Source organism: Rhinoderma darwinii, chromosome 8, assembly GCF_050947455.1.
Source record: "Rhinoderma darwinii isolate aRhiDar2 chromosome 8, aRhiDar2.hap1, whole genome shotgun sequence".
Taxonomy (NCBI): domain Eukaryota; kingdom Metazoa; phylum Chordata; class Amphibia; order Anura; family Rhinodermatidae; genus Rhinoderma; species Rhinoderma darwinii.
The window spans coordinates 591,219-613,664 of NC_134694.1; the positions used below are offsets into that span (position 1 = coordinate 591,219).

At 44.3% G+C, this 22,446-nt stretch overlaps 2 long non-coding RNA genes across 2 annotated transcripts in view; one reads left to right on the forward strand and one right to left on the reverse strand.

The window, feature by feature from the left end:
- Nucleotides 1-22,446, forward strand: part of LOC142658979 (uncharacterized) — a 112,472-nt gene that overhangs the window by 70,483 nt on the left and 19,543 nt on the right. The gene's annotated exons all lie outside the window — the stretch shown is intronic.
- Nucleotides 31-21,804, reverse strand: LOC142658552 (uncharacterized). Its single transcript, XR_012850124.1, has 3 exons — nucleotides 21,660-21,804; nucleotides 5,914-6,040; nucleotides 31-800 (listed from the first exon to the last, which is right to left on the reverse strand). It is a non-coding gene; the product is annotated as an uncharacterized LOC142658552 (long non-coding RNA).

The following is a 22,446-nucleotide window of genomic DNA, read 5'->3' on the forward strand; positions in this document are numbered from 1 at the left end:
ACATGGCGCCGCTCTGCGCTGTATCTGCTGGTGATCGTGGTCGGTACATGGCGCCGCTCTGTGCTGTTATTACTGGTGATCATGGCCGGTACATGGCGCCGCTCTGCGCTGTATCTGCTGGTGATCATGGCCGGTACATGGCGCCGCTCTGTGCTGTATCTGGTGGTGATCATGGCAGGTACATGGCACCGCTCTGCACTGTATCTGCTGGTGATCATGGCCGGTACATGGCGCCGCTCTGTGCTGTATCTGCTGGTGATCATAGCCGGTACATGGCGCCGCTCTGTGCTGTATCTGCTGGTGATCATGGCCGGTACATGGCGCTGCTCTGTGCTGTATCTGCTGGTGATCATGGCCGGTACATGGCGCCGCTCTGTGCTGTATCTGCTAGTGATCAGGGCCGCTACATGGCGCCGCTCTGTGCTGTATCAGCTGGTGATCATGGCCGGTACATGGCGCCGCTCTGTGCTGTATCTGCTGGTGATCATGGCCGGTACATGGCGCCGCTCTGTGCTGTATCTGCTGGTGATCATGGCCGGTACATGGCGCCGCTCTGCGCTGTATCTGCTGGTGATCATGGTCGGTACATGGCGCCGCTCTGTGCTGTTATAACTGGTGATCATGGCCGGTACATGGCGCCGCTCTGCGCTGTATCTGCTGGCGATCGGTGATCGAGACGTGGTAGGAGTAATAGATAACAAAATCTGGAGGGCCCCAGCTTACATACATAGTGTTATCACTGTGTGTTATCCGTGGTGTTACATAGGACTGCAGGTAACACTACTATATTACTATATTATCTGTAATCAGAGAATTATCACTGTGTGTTATCCGTGGTGTTACATAGGACTGCAGGTAACATCTACTACATTATCTGTACTCAGAGTTATCACTGTGTTATCTGTGGTGTTACATAGGACTGCAGGTAACACTACTACATTATCTGTAATCAGAGAGCTATCACTGTGTTATCTGTGGTGTTACATAGGACTGCAGGTAACATCTACTACATTATCTGTAATCAGAGAGTTATCACTGTTATCTGTGGTGTTACATAGGACTGCAGGTAACACTACTACATTATCTGTACTCAGAGTTATCCCTGTGTTATCTGTGGTGTTACATAGGACTGCAGGTATCACTACTACATTATCTGTACTCAGAGAGTTATCACTGTGTTATCTGTGCTGTTACATAGGACTGCAGGTAACATCTACTACATTATCTGTAATCAGAGAGTTATCACTGTGTTATCTGTGGTGTTACATAGGACTGCAGGTAACACTACTACATTATCTGTAATCAGAGAGTGATCACTGTGTTCTGTGTGGTGTTACATAGGACTGCAGGTAACATCTACTACATTATCTGTAATCAGAGAGTTATCACTGTGTTATCTGTGGTGTTACATAGGACTGCAGGTAACACTACTACATTATCTGTGCTCAGAGAGTTATCACTGTGTTATCTGTGGTGTTACATAGGACTGCAGGTAACATCTACTACATTATCTGTAATCAGAGAGTTATCACTGTGTTATCTGTGGTGTTACATAGGACTGCAGGTAACATCTACTACATTATCTGTAATCAGAGAGTTATCACTGTGTTATCTGTGGTGTTACATAGGACTGCAGGTAACATCTACTACATTATCTGTAATCAGGGAGTTATCACTGTGTTATCTGTGGTGTTACATAGGACTGCAGGTAACATCTACTACATTATCTGTACTCAGAGAGTTATCACTGTTATCTGTGGTGTTACATAGGACTGCAGGTAACATCTACTACATTATCTGTAATCAGGGAGTTATCACTGTGTTATCTGTGGTGTTACATAGGACTGCAGGTAACATCTACTACATTATCTGTACTCAGAGAGTTATCACTGTGTTATCTGTGGTGTTACATAGGACTGCATGTTATACTACTACATTATCTGTAATCAGAGAGTTATCACTGTGTTATCTGTGGTGTTACATAGGACTGCAGGTAACATCTACTACATTATCTGTTATCAGAGAGTTATCACTGTGTTATCTGTGGTGTTACATAGGACTGCATGTTATACTACTACATTATCTGTAATCAGAGAGTTATCACTGTGTTATCTGTGGTGTTACATAGGACTGCAGGTAACATCTTATACATTATCTGTTATCAGAGAGTTATCACTGTGTTATCTGTGGTGTTACATAGGACTGCAGGTAACATCTACTACATTATCTGTACTCAGAGATTGATCACTGTGTTCTGTGTGGTGTTACATAGGACTGCAGGTAACATCTACTACATTATCTGTAATCAGAGAGTTATCACTGTGTTATCTGTGGTGTTACATAGGACTGCAGGTTACATCTACTACATTATCTATAATCAGAGAGTCATCACTGTGTTATCTGTGGTGTTACATAGGACTGCAGGTAACATCTACTACATTATCTGTAATCAGAGAGTTATCACTGTGTTATCTGTGGTGTTACATAGGACTGCAGGTAACATCTACTACATTATCTGTACTCAGAGAGTTATCACTGTGTTATCTGTGGTGTTACATAGGACTGCAGGTAACACTACTACATTATCTGTACTCAGAGAGTTATCACTGTGTTATCTGTGGTGTTACATAGGACTGCAGGTAACACTACTACATTATCTGTACTCAAAGAGTTATCGCTGTGTTATCTGTGGTGTTACATAGGACTGCAGGTAACACTGCTACATTATCTGTACTCAGAGAGTTATCACTGTGTTATCTGTGGTGTTACATAGGACTGCAGGTCACATCTACTACATTATCTGTAATCAGAGAGTTATCACTGTGTTATCTGTGGTGTTACATAGGACTGCAGGTAACATCTACTACATTATCTGTACTCAAAGAGTTATCGCTGTGTTATCTGTGGTGTTACATAGGACTGCAGGTAACACTACTACATTATCTGTAATCAGAGAGTTATCACTGTGTTATCTGTGGTGTTACATAGGACTGCAGGTAACATCTACTACATTACCTGTACTCAGAGGGTTATCACTGTGTTATCTGTGGTGTTACATAGGACTGCAGGTAACACTACTACATTATCTGTACTCAGAGAGTTATCACTGTGTTATCTGTGGTGTTACATAGGACTGCAGGTAACATCTACTACATTATCTGTAATCAGAGAGTTATCACTGTGTTATCTGTGGTGTTACATAGGACTGCAGGTAACATCTACTACATTATCTGTAATCAGGGAGTTATCACTGTGTTATCTGTGGTGTTACATAGGACTGCAGGTAACATCTACTACATTATCTGTAATCAGAGAGTTATCACTGTGTTATCTGCGGTGTTACATAGGACTGCAGGTAACACTACTACATTATCTGTAATCAGAGAGTTATTACTGTGTTATCTGTGGTGTTACATAGGACTGCAGGTGACATCTACTACATTATCTGTAATCAGAGAGTTATCACTGTGTTATCTGTGGTGTTACATAGGACTGCAGGTAACATCTACTACATTATCTGTACTCAGAGTTATCACTGTGTTATCTGTGGTGTTACATAGGACTGCAGGTAACATCTACTACATTATCTGTACTCAGAGAGTTATCACTGTGTTATCTGTGGTGTTACATAGGACTGCAGGTAACATCTACTACATTATCTGTTCTCAGAGAGTTATCACTGTGTTATCTGTGGTGTTACATAGGACTGCAGGTAACATCTACTACATTATCTGTTCTCAGAGAGTTATCACTGTGTTATCTGTGGTGTTACATAGGACTGCAGGTAACATCTACTACATTATCTGTAATCAGAGAGTTCTCACTGTGTTATCTGTGGTGTTACATAGGACTGCAGGTAACATCTACTACATTATCTGTAAACAGAGAGTTATCACTGTGTTATCTGTGGTGTTACATAGGACTGCAGGTAACACTACTACATTATCTGTAATCAGAGAGTTATCACTGTGTTATCTGTGGTGTTACATAGGACTGCAGGTAACATCTACTACATTATCTGTATTCAGAGAGTTATCACTGTGTTATCGGTGGTGTTACATAGGACTGCAGGTAACATCTACATTATCTGTAATCAGAGAGTTATCACTGTGTTATCTGTGGTGTTACATAGGACTGCAGGTAACATCTACTACATTATCTGTAATCAGAGAGTTATCACTGTGTTATCTGTGGTGTTACATAGGACTGCAGGTAACATCTACTACATTATCTGTACTCGGAGTTATCACTGTGTTATCTGTGGTGTTACATAGGACTGCAGGTAACATCTACTACATTATCTGTTCTCAGAGAGTTATCACTGTGTTATCTGTGGTGTTACATAGGACTGCAGGTAACATCTACTACATTATCTGTTCTCAGGGAGTTATCACTGTGTTATCTGTGGTGTTACATAGGACTGCAGGTAACATCTACTACATTATCTGTAATCAGAGAGTTATCACTGTGTTATCTGTGGTGTTACATAGGACTGCAGGTAACACTACTACATTATCTGTAATCAGAGAGTTATCACTGTGTTATCTGTGGTGTTACATAGGACTGCAGGTAACATCTACTACATTATCTGTAATCAGAGAGTTATCACTGTGTTATCTGTGGTGTTACATAGGACTGCAGGTAACATCTACTACATTATCTGTTCTCAGAGAGTTATCACTGTGTGTTATCTGTGGTGTTACATAGGACTGCAGGTAACATCTACTACATTATCTGTTCTCAGGGAGTTATCACTGTGTTATCTGTGGTGTTACATAGGACTGCAGGTAACATCTACTACATTATCTGTACTCAGAGAGTTATCACTGTTATCTGTGGTGTTACATAGGACTGCAGGTAACATCTACTACATTATCTGTACTCGGAGTTATCACTGTGTTATCTGTGGTGTTACATAGGACTGCAGGTAACATCTACTACATTATCTGTTCTCAGAGAGTTATCACTGTGTTATCTGTGGTGTTACATAGGACTGCAGGTAACATCTACTACATTATCTGTTCTCAGAGAGTTATCACTGTGTTATCTGTGGTGTTACATAGGACTGCAGGTAACATCTACTACATTATCTGTAATCAGAGAGTTCTCACTGTGTTATCTGTGGTGTTACATAGGACTGCAGGTAACATCTACTACATTATCTGTTCTCAGAGAGTTATCACTGTGTTATCTGTGGTGTTACATAGGACTGCAGGTAACATCTACTACATTATCTGTATTCAGAGAGTTATCACTGTGTTATCTGTGGTGTTACATAGGACTGCAGGTAACATCTACATTATCTGTACTCAAAGTTATCCCTGTGTTATCTGTGGTGTTACATAGGACTGCAGGTAACACATCTACATTATCTGTTCTCAGAGAGTTATCACTGTGTTATCTGTGGTGTTACATAGGACTGCAGGTAACATCTACTACATTATCTGTGCTCAGAGAGTTATCACTGTGTTATCTGTGGTGTTACATAGGACTGCAGGTAACACTACTACATTATCTGTAATCAGAGAGTTATCACTGTGTTATCTGTGGTGTTACATAGGACTGCAGGTAACATCTACTACATTATCTGTAAACAGAGAGTTATCACTGTGTTATCTGTGGTGTTACATAGGACTGCAGGTAACACTACTACATTATCTGTACTCAGAGAGGTATCACTGTGTTATCTGTGGTGTTACATAGGACTGCAGGTAACATCTACTACATTATCTGTACTCAGAGAGTTATCACTGTGTTATCTGTGGTGTTACATAGGACTGCAGGTAACATCTACTACATTATCCACTCAGAGAGTTATCAGAGTGCACAAAAAATGGCAATTTCAGCTCTGCTACATGTGTTGCTGCTCTGTGATGTCATCACACTACATATGGAGAGTAGTTTGTCACTTACCGTGGTCAGACAGGATGTCAGGGGTTTGATCAGGACACGACCTCCCCAGGGGAGCGCTGATCGTCCTCTGAAGGCTCCGGCACCTCCCCGGGTCCCTGAGCTGCACCGAGCCGAGGAGCGGGGAATCCTGCGGGGTCAGAAGAGGAGAGTGAGACATCCCATTACCTGATCCAGTGTGTGTTCTCATCACTACACCACCCAGCATCTCCCCATCATCCAGGACTATATACACCCCACTCCCCATAACACCGGTACTATATATACACCCCACTCCTCATAACACCGGTACTATATATACACCCCACTCCCCATAACACCGGTACTATATATACACCCCACTCCTCATAACACCGGTACTATATATACACCCCACTCCTCATAACACCGGTACTATATATACACCCCACTCCTCCTAACACCGGTACTATATATACACCCCACTCCTCAGAACACCGGTACTATATATACACCCCACTCCTCAGAACACCGGTACTATATATACACCCCACTCCACATAACACCGGTACTATATATACACCCCACTCCTCAGAACACCGGTACTATATATACACCCCACTCCACATAACACCGGTACTATATACACACCCCACTCCTCCTAACACCGGTACTATATATACACCCCACTCCTCAGAACACCGGTACTATATATACACCCCACTCCCCATAACACCGGTACTATATATACACCCCACTCCTCATAACACCGGTACTATATATACACCCCACTCCTCATAACACCGGTACTATATATACACCCCACTCCTCATAACACCGGTACTATATATACACCCCACTCCACATATCACCGGTACTATATACACACCCCACTCCACATAACACCGGTACTATATATACACCCCACTCCTCATAACACCGGTACTATATATACACCCCACTCCACATATCACCGGTACTATATACACACCCCACTCCTCATAACACCGGTACTATATATACACCACACTCCTCTTCACACCGGTACTATATATACACCCCACTCCTCATAACACCGGTACTATATATACACCCCACTCCTCATAACACCGGTACTATATATACACCCCACTCCTCATAACACCGGTACTATATATACACCCCACTCCACATAACACCGGTACTATATATACACCCCACTCCTCATAACACCGGTACTATATATACACCCCACTCCACATAACACCGGTACTATATATACACCCCACTCCACATAACACCGGTACTATATATACACCCCACTCCTCATAACACCGGTACTATATATACACCCCACTCCTCCTAACACCGGTACTATATATACACCCCACTCCCCATAACACCGGTACTATATATACACCCACTCCTCATAACACCGGTACTATATATACACCCCACTCCACATAACACCGGTACTATATATACACCCCACTCCACATAACACCGGTACTATATATACACCCCACTCCCCATCACATTGGTACTATATATACACCCCACTCCTCAGAACACCGGTACTATATATACACCCACTCCTCATAACACCGGTACTATATATACACCCCACTCCTCATAACACCGGTACTATATATACACCCCACTCCTCATAACACCGGTACTATATATACACCCCACTCCTCATAACACCGGTACTATATATACACCCCACTCCACATAACACCGGTACTATATACACACCCCACTCCACATAACACCGGTACTATATATACACCCCACTCCTCATAACACCGGTACTATATATACACCCCACTCCACATATCACCGGTACTATATACACACCCCACTCCTCATAACACCGGTACTATATATACACCACACTCCTCTTCACACCGGTACTATATATACACCCCACTCCACATATCACCGGTACTATATACACACCCCACTCCACATAACACCGGTACTATATATACACCCCACTCCTCATAACACCGGTACTATATATACACCCCACTCCACATATCACCGGTACTATATACACACCCCACTCCTCATAACACCGGTACTATATATACACCACACTCCTCTTCACACCGGTACTATATATACACCCCACTCCTCATAACACCGGTACTATATATACACCCCACTCCTCATAACACCGGTACTATATATACACCCCACTCCTCATAACACCGGTACTATATATACACCCCACTCCTCCTAACACCGGTACTATATATACACCCCACTCCTCATAACACCGGTACTATATATGCACCCCACTCCTCATAACACCGGTACTATATATACACCCCACTCCACATAACACCGGTACTATATATACACCCCACTCCTCATAACACCGGTACTATATATACACCCCACTCCACATATCACCGGTACTATATACACACCCCACTCCACATAACACCGGTACTATATATACACCCCACTCCTCATAACACCGGTACTATATATACACCCCACTCCACATATCACCGGTACTATATACACACCCCACTCCTCATAACACCGGTACTATATATACACCACACTCCTCTTCACACCGGTACTATATATACACCCCACTCCTCAGAACACCGGTACTATATATACACCCCACTCCACATAACACCGGTACTATATATACACCCCACTCCTCATAACACCGGTACTATATATACACCCCACTCCTCAGAACACCGGTACTATATATACACCCCACTCCACATAACACCGGTACTATATACACACCCCACTCCTCCTAACACCGGTACTATATATACACCCCACTCCTCAGAACACCGGTACTATATATACACCCCACTCCTCATAACACCGGTACTATATATACACCCCACTCCTCCTAACACCGGTACTATATATACACCCCACTCCTCATAACACCGGTACTATATATGCACCCCACTCCTCATAACACCGGTACTATATATACACCCCACTCCACATAACACCGGTACTATATATACACCCCACTCCTCATAACACCGGTACTATATATACACCCCACTCCTCATAACACCGGTACTATATATACACCCCACTCCTCCTAACACCGGTACTATATATACACCCCACTCCACATAACACCGGTACTATATATACACCACACTCCTCTTCACACCGGTACTATATATACACCCCACTCCTCATAACACCGGTACTATATATACACCCCACTCCTCATAACACCGGTACTATATATACACCCCACTCCTCATAACACCGGTACTATATATACACCCCACTCCACATAACACCGGTACTATATATACACCCCACTCCTCATAACACCGGTACTATATATACACCCCACTCCACATAACACCGGTACTATATATACACCCCACTCCACATAACACCGGTACTATATATACACCCCACTCCTCATAACACCGGTACTATATATACACCCCACTCCACATAACACCGGTACTATATATACACCCCACTCCTCATAACACCGGTACTATATATACACCCCACTCCACATAACACCGGTACTATATATACACCCCACTCCTCATAACACCGGTACTATATATACACCCCACTCCACATAACACCGGTACTATATATACACCCCACTCCTCATAACACCGGTACTATATATACACCCCACTCCTCATAACACCGGTACTATATATACACCCACTCCTCATAACACCGGTACTATATATACACCCCACTCCTCATAACACCGGTACTATATATACACCCCACTCCTCATAACACCGGTACTATATATACACCCCACTCCTCATAACACCGGTACTATATATACACCCCACTCCACATAACACCGGTACTATATATACACCCACTCCACATAACACCGGTACTATATATACACCCCACTCCACATAACACCGGTACTATATATACACCCCACTCCTCATAACACCGGTACTATTTATACACCCCACTCCCCATAACACCGGTACTATATATACACCCACTCCTCATAACACCGGTACTATATATACACCCCACTCCACATAACACCGGTACTATATATACACCCCACTCCACATAACACCGGTACTATATATACACCCCACTCCCCATCACATTGGTACTATATATACACCCCACTCCTCATAACACCGGTACTATATATACACCCACTCCACATAACACCGGTACTATATATACACCCCACTCCACATAACACCGGTACTATATATACACCCCACTCCTCATAACACCGGTACTATATATACACCCCACTCCTCATAACACCGGTACTATATATACACCCCACTCCTCATAACACCGGTACTATATATACACCCACTCCACATAACACCGGTACTATATATACACCCACTCCTCATAACACCGGTACTATATATACACCCACTCCTCATAACACCGGTACTATATATACACCCCACTCCACATAACACCGGTACTATATATACACCCCACTCCTCATAACACCGGTACTATATATACACCCCACTCCTCATAACACCGGTACTATATATGCACCCCACTCCACATAACACCGGTACTATATATACACCCACTCCTCATAACACCGGTACTATATATACACCCACTCCTCATAACACCGGTACTATATATACACCCCACTCCACATAACACCGGTACTATATATACACCCCACTCCTCATAACACCGGTACTATATATACACCCCACTCCACATAACACCGGTACTATATATACACCCCACTCCTCATAACACCGGTACTATATATACACCCCACTCCACATAACACCGGTACTATATATACACCCCACTCCTCATAACACCGGTACTATATATACACCCCACTCCACATAACACCGGTACTATATATACACCCCACTCCTCATAACACCGGTACTATATATACACCCCACTCCTCATAACACCGGTACTATATATACACCCCACTCCACATAACACCGGTACTATATATACACCCCACTCCACATAACACCGGTACTATATATACACCCCACTCCATATAACACCGGTACTATATATACACCCCACTCCTCATAACACCGGTACTATATATACACCCCACTCCTCATAACACCGGTACTATATATACACCCCACTCCTCATAACACCGGTACTATATATACACCCAACTCCTCATAACACCGGTACTATATATACACCCCACTCCACATAACACCGGTACTATATATACACCCCACTCCTCATAACACCGGTACTATATATACACCCCACTCCTCATAACACCGGTACTATATATACACCCCACTCCTCATAACACCGGTACTATATATACACCCCACTCCTCATAACACCGGTACTATATATACACCCCACTCCACATAACACCGGTACTATATATACACCCCACTCCACATAACACCGGTACTATATATACACCCACTCCACATAACACCGGTACTATATATACACCCCACTCCACATAACACCGGTACTATATATACACCCCACTCCTCATAACACCGGTACTATATATACACCCCACTCCCCATAACACCGGTACTATATATACACCCACTCCACATAACACCGGTACTATATATACACCCCACTCCTCATAACACCGGTACTATATATACACCCCACTCCCCATAACACCGGTACTATATATACACCCCACTCCTCATAACACCGGTACTATATATACACCCCACTCCTCATAACACCGGTACTATATATACACCCCACTCCTCATAACACCGGTACTATATATACACCCCACTCCCCATAACACCGGTACTATATATACACCCCACTCCTCATAACACCGGTACTATATATACACCCCACTCCTCATAACACCGGTACTATATATACACCCCACTCCCCATAACACCGGTACTATATATACACCCCACTCCTCATAACACCGGTACTATATATACACCCCACTCCTCATAACACCGGTACTATATATACACCCCACTCCTCATAACACCGGTACTATATATACACCCCACTCCACATAACACCGGTACTATATATACACCCCACCACTCCACATAACACCGGTACTATATATACACCCCACTCCTCCTAACACCGGTACTAAATATACACCCCACTCCACATAACACCGGTACTATATATACACCCACTCCCCATAACACCGGTACTATATATACACCCCACTCCTCATAACACCGGTACTATATATACACCCCACTCCACATAACACCGGTACTATATATACACCCCACTCCACATAACACCGGTACTATATATACACCCACTCCTCATAACACCGGTACTATATATACACCCCACTCCTCATAACACCGGTACTATATATACACCCCACTCCACATAACACCGGTACTATATATACACCCCACTCCTCATAACACCGGTACTATATATACACCCCACTCCTCATAACACCGGTACTATATATACACCCCACTCCACATAACACCGGTACTATATATACACCCCACTCCTCATAACACCGGTACTATATATACACCCCACTCCACATAACACCGGTACTATATATACACCCCACTCCACATAACACCGGTACTATATATACACCCCACTCCACATAACACCGGTACTATATATACACCCCACTCCACATAACACCGGTACTATATATACACCCCACTCCTCATAACACCGGTACTATATATACACCCCACTCCACATAACACCGGTACTATATACACACCCCACTCCTCCTAACACCGGTACTATATATACACCCCACTCCTCATAACACCGGTACTATATATACACCCCACTCCCCATAACACCGGTACTATATATACACCCACTCCACATAACACCGGTACTATATATACACCCCACTCCTCATAACACCGGTACTATATATACACCCCACTCCCCATAACACCGGTACTATATATACACCCCACTCCTCATAACACCGGTACTATATATACACCCCACTCCTCATAACACCGGTACTATATATACACCCCACTCCACATAACACCGGTACTATATATACACCCCACTCCTCAGAACACCGGTACTATATATACACCCCACTCCACATAACACCGGTACTATATATACACCCCACTCCACATAACACCGGTACTATATATACACCCCACTCCTCATAACACCGGTACTATATATACACCCCACTCCTCATAACACCGGTACTATATATACACCCCACTCCACATAACACCGGTACTATATATACACCCCACTCCACATAACACCGGTACTATATATACACCCCACTCCTCATAACACCGGTACTATATATACACCCCACTCCACATAACACCGGTACTATATATACACCCCACTCCTCATAACACCGGTACTATATATACACCCCACTCCTCATAACACCGGTACTATATATACACCCCACTCCTCATAACACCGGTACTATATATACACCCCACTCCACATAACACCGGTACTATATATACACCCCACTCCACATAACACCGGTACTATATATACACCCCACTCCACATAACACCGGTACTATATATACACCCCACTCCACATAACACCGGTACTATATATACACCCCACTCCACATAACACCGGTACTATATATACACCCCACTCCACATAACACCGGTACTATATATACACCCCACTCCACATAACACCGGTACTATATATACACCCCACTCCACATAACACCGGTACTATATATACACCCCACTCCTCATAACACCGGTACTATATATACACCCCACTCCACATAACACCGGTACTATATATACACCCCACTCCCCATAACACCGGTACTATATATACACCCCACTCCACATAACACCGGTACTATATATACACCCACTCCTCATAACACCGGTACTATATATACACCCCACTCCTCATAACACCGGTACTATATATGCACCCCACTCCACATAACACCGGTACTATATATACACCCAACTCCTCATAACACCGGTACTATATATACACCCCACTCCACATAACACCGGTACTATATATACACCCCACTCCTCATAACACCGGTACTATATATGCACCCCACTCCACATAACACCGGTACTATATATACACCCAACTCCTCATAACACCGGTACTATATATACACCCCACTCCTCATAACACCGGTACTATATATACACCCCACTCCTCATAACACCGGTACTATATATACACCCCACTCCACATAACACCGGTACTATATATACACCCCACTCCACATAACACCGGTACTATATATACACCCACTCCTGATAACACCGGTACTATATATACACCCCACTCCTCCTAACACCGGTACTATATATACACCCCACTCCTCATAACACCGGTACTATATATGCACCCCACTCCACATAACACCGGTACTATATATACACCCCACTCCTCATAACACCGGTACTATATATGCACCCCACTCCTCATAACACCGGTACTATATATACACCCCACTCCTCATAACACCGGTACTATATATACACCCCACTCCCCATAACACCGGTACTATATATACACCCACTCCCCATAACACCGGTACTATATATACACCCACTCCCCATAACACCGGTACTATATATACACCCCACTCCTCATAACACCGGTACTATATATACACCCACTCCCCATAACACCGGTACTATATATACACCCACTCCACATAACACCGGTACTATATATACACCCACTCCCCATAACACCGGTACTATATATACACCCACTCCCCATAACACCGGTACTATATATACACCCCACTCCTCATAACACCGGTACTATATATACACCCCACTCCCCATAACACCGATACTATATATACACCCCACTCCTCATAACACCGGTACTATATATACACCCACTCCACATAACACCGGTACTATATATACACCCCACTCCTCATAACACCGGTACTATATATACACCCCACTCCTCATAACACCGGTACTATATATACACCCCACTCCTCATAACACCGGTACTATATATACACCCACTCCCCATAACACCGGTACTATATATACACCCACTCCCCATAACACCGGTACTATATATACACCCCACTCCTCATAACACCGGTACTATATATACACCCCACTCCTCAGAACACCGGTACTATATATACACCCCACTCCCCATAACACCGGTACTATATATACACCCCACTCCTCATAACACCGGTACTATATATACACCCACTCCTCATAACACCGGTACTATATATACACCCCACTCCCCATAACACCGGTACTATATATACACCCACTCCTCATAACACCGGTACTATATATACACCCACTCCACATAACACCGGTACTATATATACACCCCACTCCCCATAACACCGGTACTATATATACACCCACTCCTCATAACACCGGTACTATATATACACCCACTCCACATAACACCGGTACTATATATACACCCACTCCCCATAACACCGGTACTATATATACACCCCACTCCACATAACACCGGTACTATATATACACCCACTCCCCATAACACCGGTACTATATATACACCCCACTCCCCATAACACCGGTACTATATATACACCCACTCCCCATAACACCGGTACTATATATATACCCCACTCCCCATAACACCGGTACTATATATACACCCACTCCCCATAACACCGGTACTATATATACACCCACTCCCCATAACACCGGTACTATATATACACCCACTCCCCATAACACCGGTACTATATATACACCCCACTCCCCATAACACCGGTACTATATATACACCCCACTCCTCATAACACCGGTACTATATATACACCCCACTCCTCATAACACCGGTACTATATATGCACCCCACTCCTCATAACACCGGTACTATATATGCACCCCACTCCACATAACACCGGTACTATATATACACCCCACTCCACATAACACCGGTACTATATATACACCCCACTCCTCATAACACCGGTACTATATATACACCCCACTCCTCATAACACCGGTACTATATATACACCCCACTCCTCATAACACCGGTACTATATATACACCCCACTCCTCATAACACCGGTACTATATATACACCCCACTCCTCATAACACCGGTACTATATATACACCCCACTCCACATAACACCGGTACTATATATACACCCCACTCCTCATAACACCGGTACTATATATACACCCCACTCCACATAACACCGGTACTATATATACACCCCACTCCTCATAACACCGGTACTATATATACACCCCACTCCACATAACACCGGTACTATATATACACCCCACTCCTCATAACACCGGTACTATATATACACCCCACTCCCCATAACACCGGTACTATATATACACCCACTCCCCATAACACCGGTACTATATATACACCCACTCCCCATAACACCGGTACTATATATACACCCCACTCCTCATAACACCGGTACTATATATACACCCCACTCCCCATAACACCGGTACTATATATACACCCACTCCTCATAACACCGGTACTATATATACACCCACTCCCCATAACACCGGTACTATATATACACCCACTCCCCATAACACCGGTACTATATATACACCCACTCCCCATAACACCGGTACTATATATACACCCAACTCCTCATAACACCGGTACTATATATACACCCCACTCCTCATAACACCGGTACTATATATACACCCCACTCCACATAACACCGGTACTATATATACACCCCACTCCTCATAACACCGGTACTATATATACACCCCACTCCACATAACACCGGTACTATATATACACCCCACTCCTCATAACACCGGTACTATATATACACCCCACTCCTCATAACACCGGTACTATATATACACCCCACTCCTCATAACACCGGTACTATATATACACCCCACTCCTCATAACACCGGTACTATATATACACCCCACTCCTCATAACACCGGTACTATATATACACCCCACTCCTCATAACACCGGTACTATATATACACCCACTCCTCATAACACCGGTACTATATATACACCCCACTCCACATAACACCGGTACTATATATACACCCCACTCCTCATAACACCGGTACTATATATACACCCCACTCCACATAACACCGGTACTATATATACACCCCACTCCACATAACACCGGTACTATATATACACCCACTCCTCATAACACCGGTACTATATATACACCCCACTCCTCCTAACACCGGTACTATATATACACCCCACTCCTCATAACACCGGTACTATATATACACCCCACTCCACATAACACCGGTACTATATATACACCCCACTCCACATAACACCGGTACTATATATACACCCACTCCACATAACACCGGTACTATATATACACCCCACTCCTCATAACACCGGTACTATATATACACCCCACTCCTCATAACACCGGTACTATATATACACCCACTCCACATAACACCGATACTATATATACACCCCACTCCACATAACACCGATACTATATATACACCCCACTCCACATAACACCGGTACTATATATACACCCCACTCCTCATAACACCGGTACTATATATGCACCCCACTCCTCATAACACCGGTACTATATATACACCCCACTCCACATAACACCGGTACTATATATACACCCCACTCCTCATAACACCGGTACTATATATACACCCCACTCCTCATAACACCGGTACTATATATACACCCCACTCCTCATAACACCGGTACTATATATACACCCCACTCCTCATAACACCGGTACTATATATACACCCCACTCCACATAACACCGGTACTATATATACACCCCACTCCACATAACACCGGTACTATATATACACCCACTCCTCATAACACCGGTACTATTTATACACCCCACTCCCCATAACACCGGTACTATATATACACCCCACTCCCCATAACATCTCTCCAGGATCACGTGTTGTATGCGGACGTGTCATCTCTCCGGGATCACGTGTTAAATGTGGACGTGTCATCTCTCCAGGATCATGTGTTGTATGTGGACGTGTCATCTCTCCAGGATCACGTGTTGTATGTGGACGTGTTATCTCTCCGGGATCACGTGTTGTATGTGGACGTGTCATCTCTCCGAAATCACGTGTTGTATGTGGACGTGTCATCTCTCCGGGATCACGTGTTGTATGCGGACGTGTCACCTCTCCGGGATCACGTGTTGTATGCGGACGTGTCATCTCTCCGGGATCACGTGTTGTATGTGGACGTGTTATCTCTCCGGGATCACGTGTTGTATGTAGACATGTTATCTCTCCAGGATCATGTGTTGTATGTGGACGTGTCATCTTTCCGGGATCACGTGTTGTATGTGGACGTGTCATCTCTCCGGGATCACGTGTTGTATGCGGACGTGTCATCTCTCCGGGATCACGTGTTGTATGTGGACGTGTTATCTCTCCGGGATCACGTGTTGTATGTGGACGTGTTATCTTTCCGGGATCACGTGTTGTATGTGGACGTGTCATCTCTCCGGGATCACGTGTTGTATGTGGACGTGTTATCTTTCCGGGATCACGTGTTGTATGCGGACGTGTTATGTCTTCGGGATCACGTGTTGTATGCGGACGTGTTATCTCTCCAGGATCACGTGTTGTATGCGGACGTGTCATCTCTCCGGGATCACGTGTTGTATGTGGACGTGTCATCTCTCCGGGATCACGTGTTGTATGTGGACGTGTTATCTCTCCGGGATCACGTGTTGTATGTGGACGTGTCATCTCTCCGGGATCACGTGTTGTATGTGGACGTGTCATCTCTCCGGGATCACGTGTTGTATGTGGACGTGTCATCTCTCCGGGATCACGTGTTGTATGTGGACGTGTTATCTCTCCGGGATCACGTGTTGTATGTGGACGTGTCATCTCTCCGGGATCACGTGTTGTATGTGGACGTGTCATCTCTCCGGGATCACGTGTTGTATGTGGACGTGTCATCTCTCCGGGATCACGTGTTGTATGTGGACGTGTCATCTCTCCGGGATCACGTGTTGTATGTGGACGTGTCATCTCTCCGGGATCACGTGTTGTATGTGGACGTGTCATCTCTCCGGGATCACGTGTTGTATGTGGACGTGTCATCTCTCCGGGATCACGTGTTGTATGTGGACGTGTTATCTCTCCGGGATCACGTGTTGTATGTGGACGTGTTATCTCTCTGGGATCACGTGTTGTATGTGGACGTGTTATCTCTCCGGGATCACGTGTTGTATGTGGACGTGTTATCTCTCCGGGATCACGTGTTGTATGTGGACGTGTTATCTCTCCAGGATCACGTGTTGTATGTGGACGTGTCATCTCTCCGGGATCACGTGTTGTATGTGGACGTGTCATCTCTCCGGGATCACGTGTTGTATGTGGACGTGTCATCTCTCCGGGATCACGTGTTGTATGTGGACGTGTCATCTCTCCGGGATCACGTGTTGTATGTGGACGTGTTATCTCTCCGGGATCACGTGTTGTATGTGGACGGGTTATGTGCTCGGTGAGGTTTTCTTCGGTAACTTTCTCCCTATTCTTCACATCTACAGATTATTTTGGCCTCTTTAGGTGTTTTGCGTTTTATTCCTGGCTCGCTATCGCCACCTTCAGGACACTTTATACATTTCACGTTCTTCCATGTAAGTTCGGCAGTAATCATATATGATATAAAGTGCGTGTTGTATGTGGATGTGTTATCTCTCCGGGACACTTGGGGTACAGGATAATGGCACTGACACTTGGGGTACAGGATAATGAGACACTGACACACGGGATACAGGATAATGATACGCTGACACTTGGGGTACAGAATAATGATACACTGACACTTGGGGTACAGGTTAATGGTACACTGACACTTGGGGTACAAGATAATGATACACTGACACTTGGGGTACAGGATAATGACACTTGGGGTACAGGATAATGATACACTGACACTTGGGGTGCAGGATAATGACACACTGACACTTGGGGACAGGATAATGACAAACTGACACTTGGGGTACAGGATAATGATACACTGACACTTGGGGTGCAGGATAATGACACACTGACACTTGGGGTACAGGATAATGACGCGCTGACACTTGGGGTGCAGGATAATGATACTGACACTTGGGGTACAGGATAATGATACGCTGACACTTTGGGTACAGGATAATGATACACTGACACTTGGGGTACAGGATAATGACACTGACACTTGGGGTACAGGATAATGATACACTGACACTTGGGGGACAGGATAATGACACTGACACTTGGGGACAGGATAATGGTACACTGACACTTGGGGGACAGGATAATGACACTGACACTTGGGGTACAGGATAATGATACACTGACACTTGGGGGACAGTATAATGACACTGACACTTGGGGGACAGGATGATACACTGACACTTGGGGTACAGGATAATGATACACTGACACTTGGGGTACAGGATAATGACACTGACACTTGGGGTGCAGGATAATGATACGCTGACACTTGGGGTACAGGATAATGATACACTGACACTTGGGGGACAGGATAATGACACTGACACTTGGGGACAGGATAATGGTACACTGACACTTGGGGGACAGGATAATGACACTGACACTTGGGGTACAGGATAATGATACACTGACACTTGGGGGACAGTATAATGACACTGACACTTGGGGGACAGGATGATACGCTGACACTTTGGGTACAGAATAATGATACACTGACACTTGGGGTACAGGATAATGATGCACTGACACTCGGGGTACAGGATAATGATACACTGACACTTTGGGTACAGGATAATGATACGCTGACACTTGGGGTACAGGATAATGACACTGACACTTGGGGTGCAGGATAATGATACGCTGACACTTGGGGTACAGGATAATGATACACTGACACTTGGGGGACAGGATAATGACACTGACACTTGGGGACAGGATAATGGTACACTGACACTTGGGGGACAGGATAATGACACTGACACTTGGGGGACAGGATAATGACACTGACACTTGGGGTACAGGATAATGATACACTGACACTTGGGGGACAGTATAATGACACTGACACTTGGGGGACAGGATGATACACTGACACTTGGGGGACAGGATGATACGCTGACACTTTGGGTACAGAATAATGATACACTGACACTTGGGGTACAGGATAATGATGCACTGACACTCGGGGGACAGGATAATGATACACTGACACTTAGGGTACAGGATAATGATACGCTGACACTTGGGGTACAGGATAATGATGCACTGACACTTGGGGTACAGGATAATGACACTTGGGGTACAGGATAATGATACGCTGACACTTGGGGTACAGGACAATGACACTGACACTTGGGGCACGGGATAATAATACACTAAAACTTGGTGTACAGGGTAACAAGGCATGGGGTACTGGGTAGTGAGGCGCGGGTTATGGGGTAACGACACTCAGGGTACGCGGTAACGAGGCGCGGGTTATGGGGTAACGAGGCGCAGGGTACAGGGTAGTGAGGCGCGGGTTATGGGGTAATGACACTCGGGGTACGCGGTAACGAGGCGCGGGTTATGGGGTAACGAGGCGCGGGTTACGGGGTAACGACACTCAGGGTACGCGGTAACGAGGCGCAGGGTACAGGACATGAACATGTGGCTTGTGGGAAAGTTTCCTGATCTGTATAGATGAGATTGTGGTGGTTTCATGTCCTATGATGTGGGGGTTGACAGGACCTGCTGGGATTTGTAGTTGTATTACAGCGGGGGCTCCCCCGGTGACTGTGTAGTGGAGGATTACAGCTGTGATGGGGTAATAATGGGGGCACTTACCTGCTGGGCGCTCATCCCTGTCCTCCGTGCTGCACTGTGGAGCCTCTGATGCTTCATTACACTGGATCCAGAGCAGATGATGTACAGAGCGCAGCCGCCGAGGAGAGGCCGAGGGACTAACGGGGGAGGACGCAGCCTGCATATAACACCCAACAGATGGAGGGAAGTATCGGCATCCGTAATATCATCATCATCATCGTCAGTAATATCATCATCAGTAATATCATCATCATCATCAGTAATATCATCATCATCATCAGTAATATCATCATCATCATCGTCAGTAATATCATCATCATCATCAGTAATATCATCAGTAATATCATCATCATCATCGTCAGTAATATCATCATCATCATCAGTAATATCATCATCGTCAGTAATATCATCATCATCAGTAATATCATCATCATCATCATCGTCAGTAATATCATCATCGTCAGTAATATCATCATCGTCAGTAATATCATCATCATCATCAGTAATATCATCATCATCATCATCATCAGTAATATCATCATCATCATCATCAGTAATATCATCATCATCATCATCAGTAATATCATCATCATCATCATCAGTAATATCATCATCATCATCATCAGTAATATCATCATCATCAGTAATATCATCATCATCGTCAGTAATATCATCATCGTCAGTAATATCATCATCATCAGTAATATCATCAGTAATATCATCATCATCATCAGTAATATCATCATCATCATCAGTAATATCATCATCATCATCAGTAATATCATCATCAGTAATATCATCATCATCG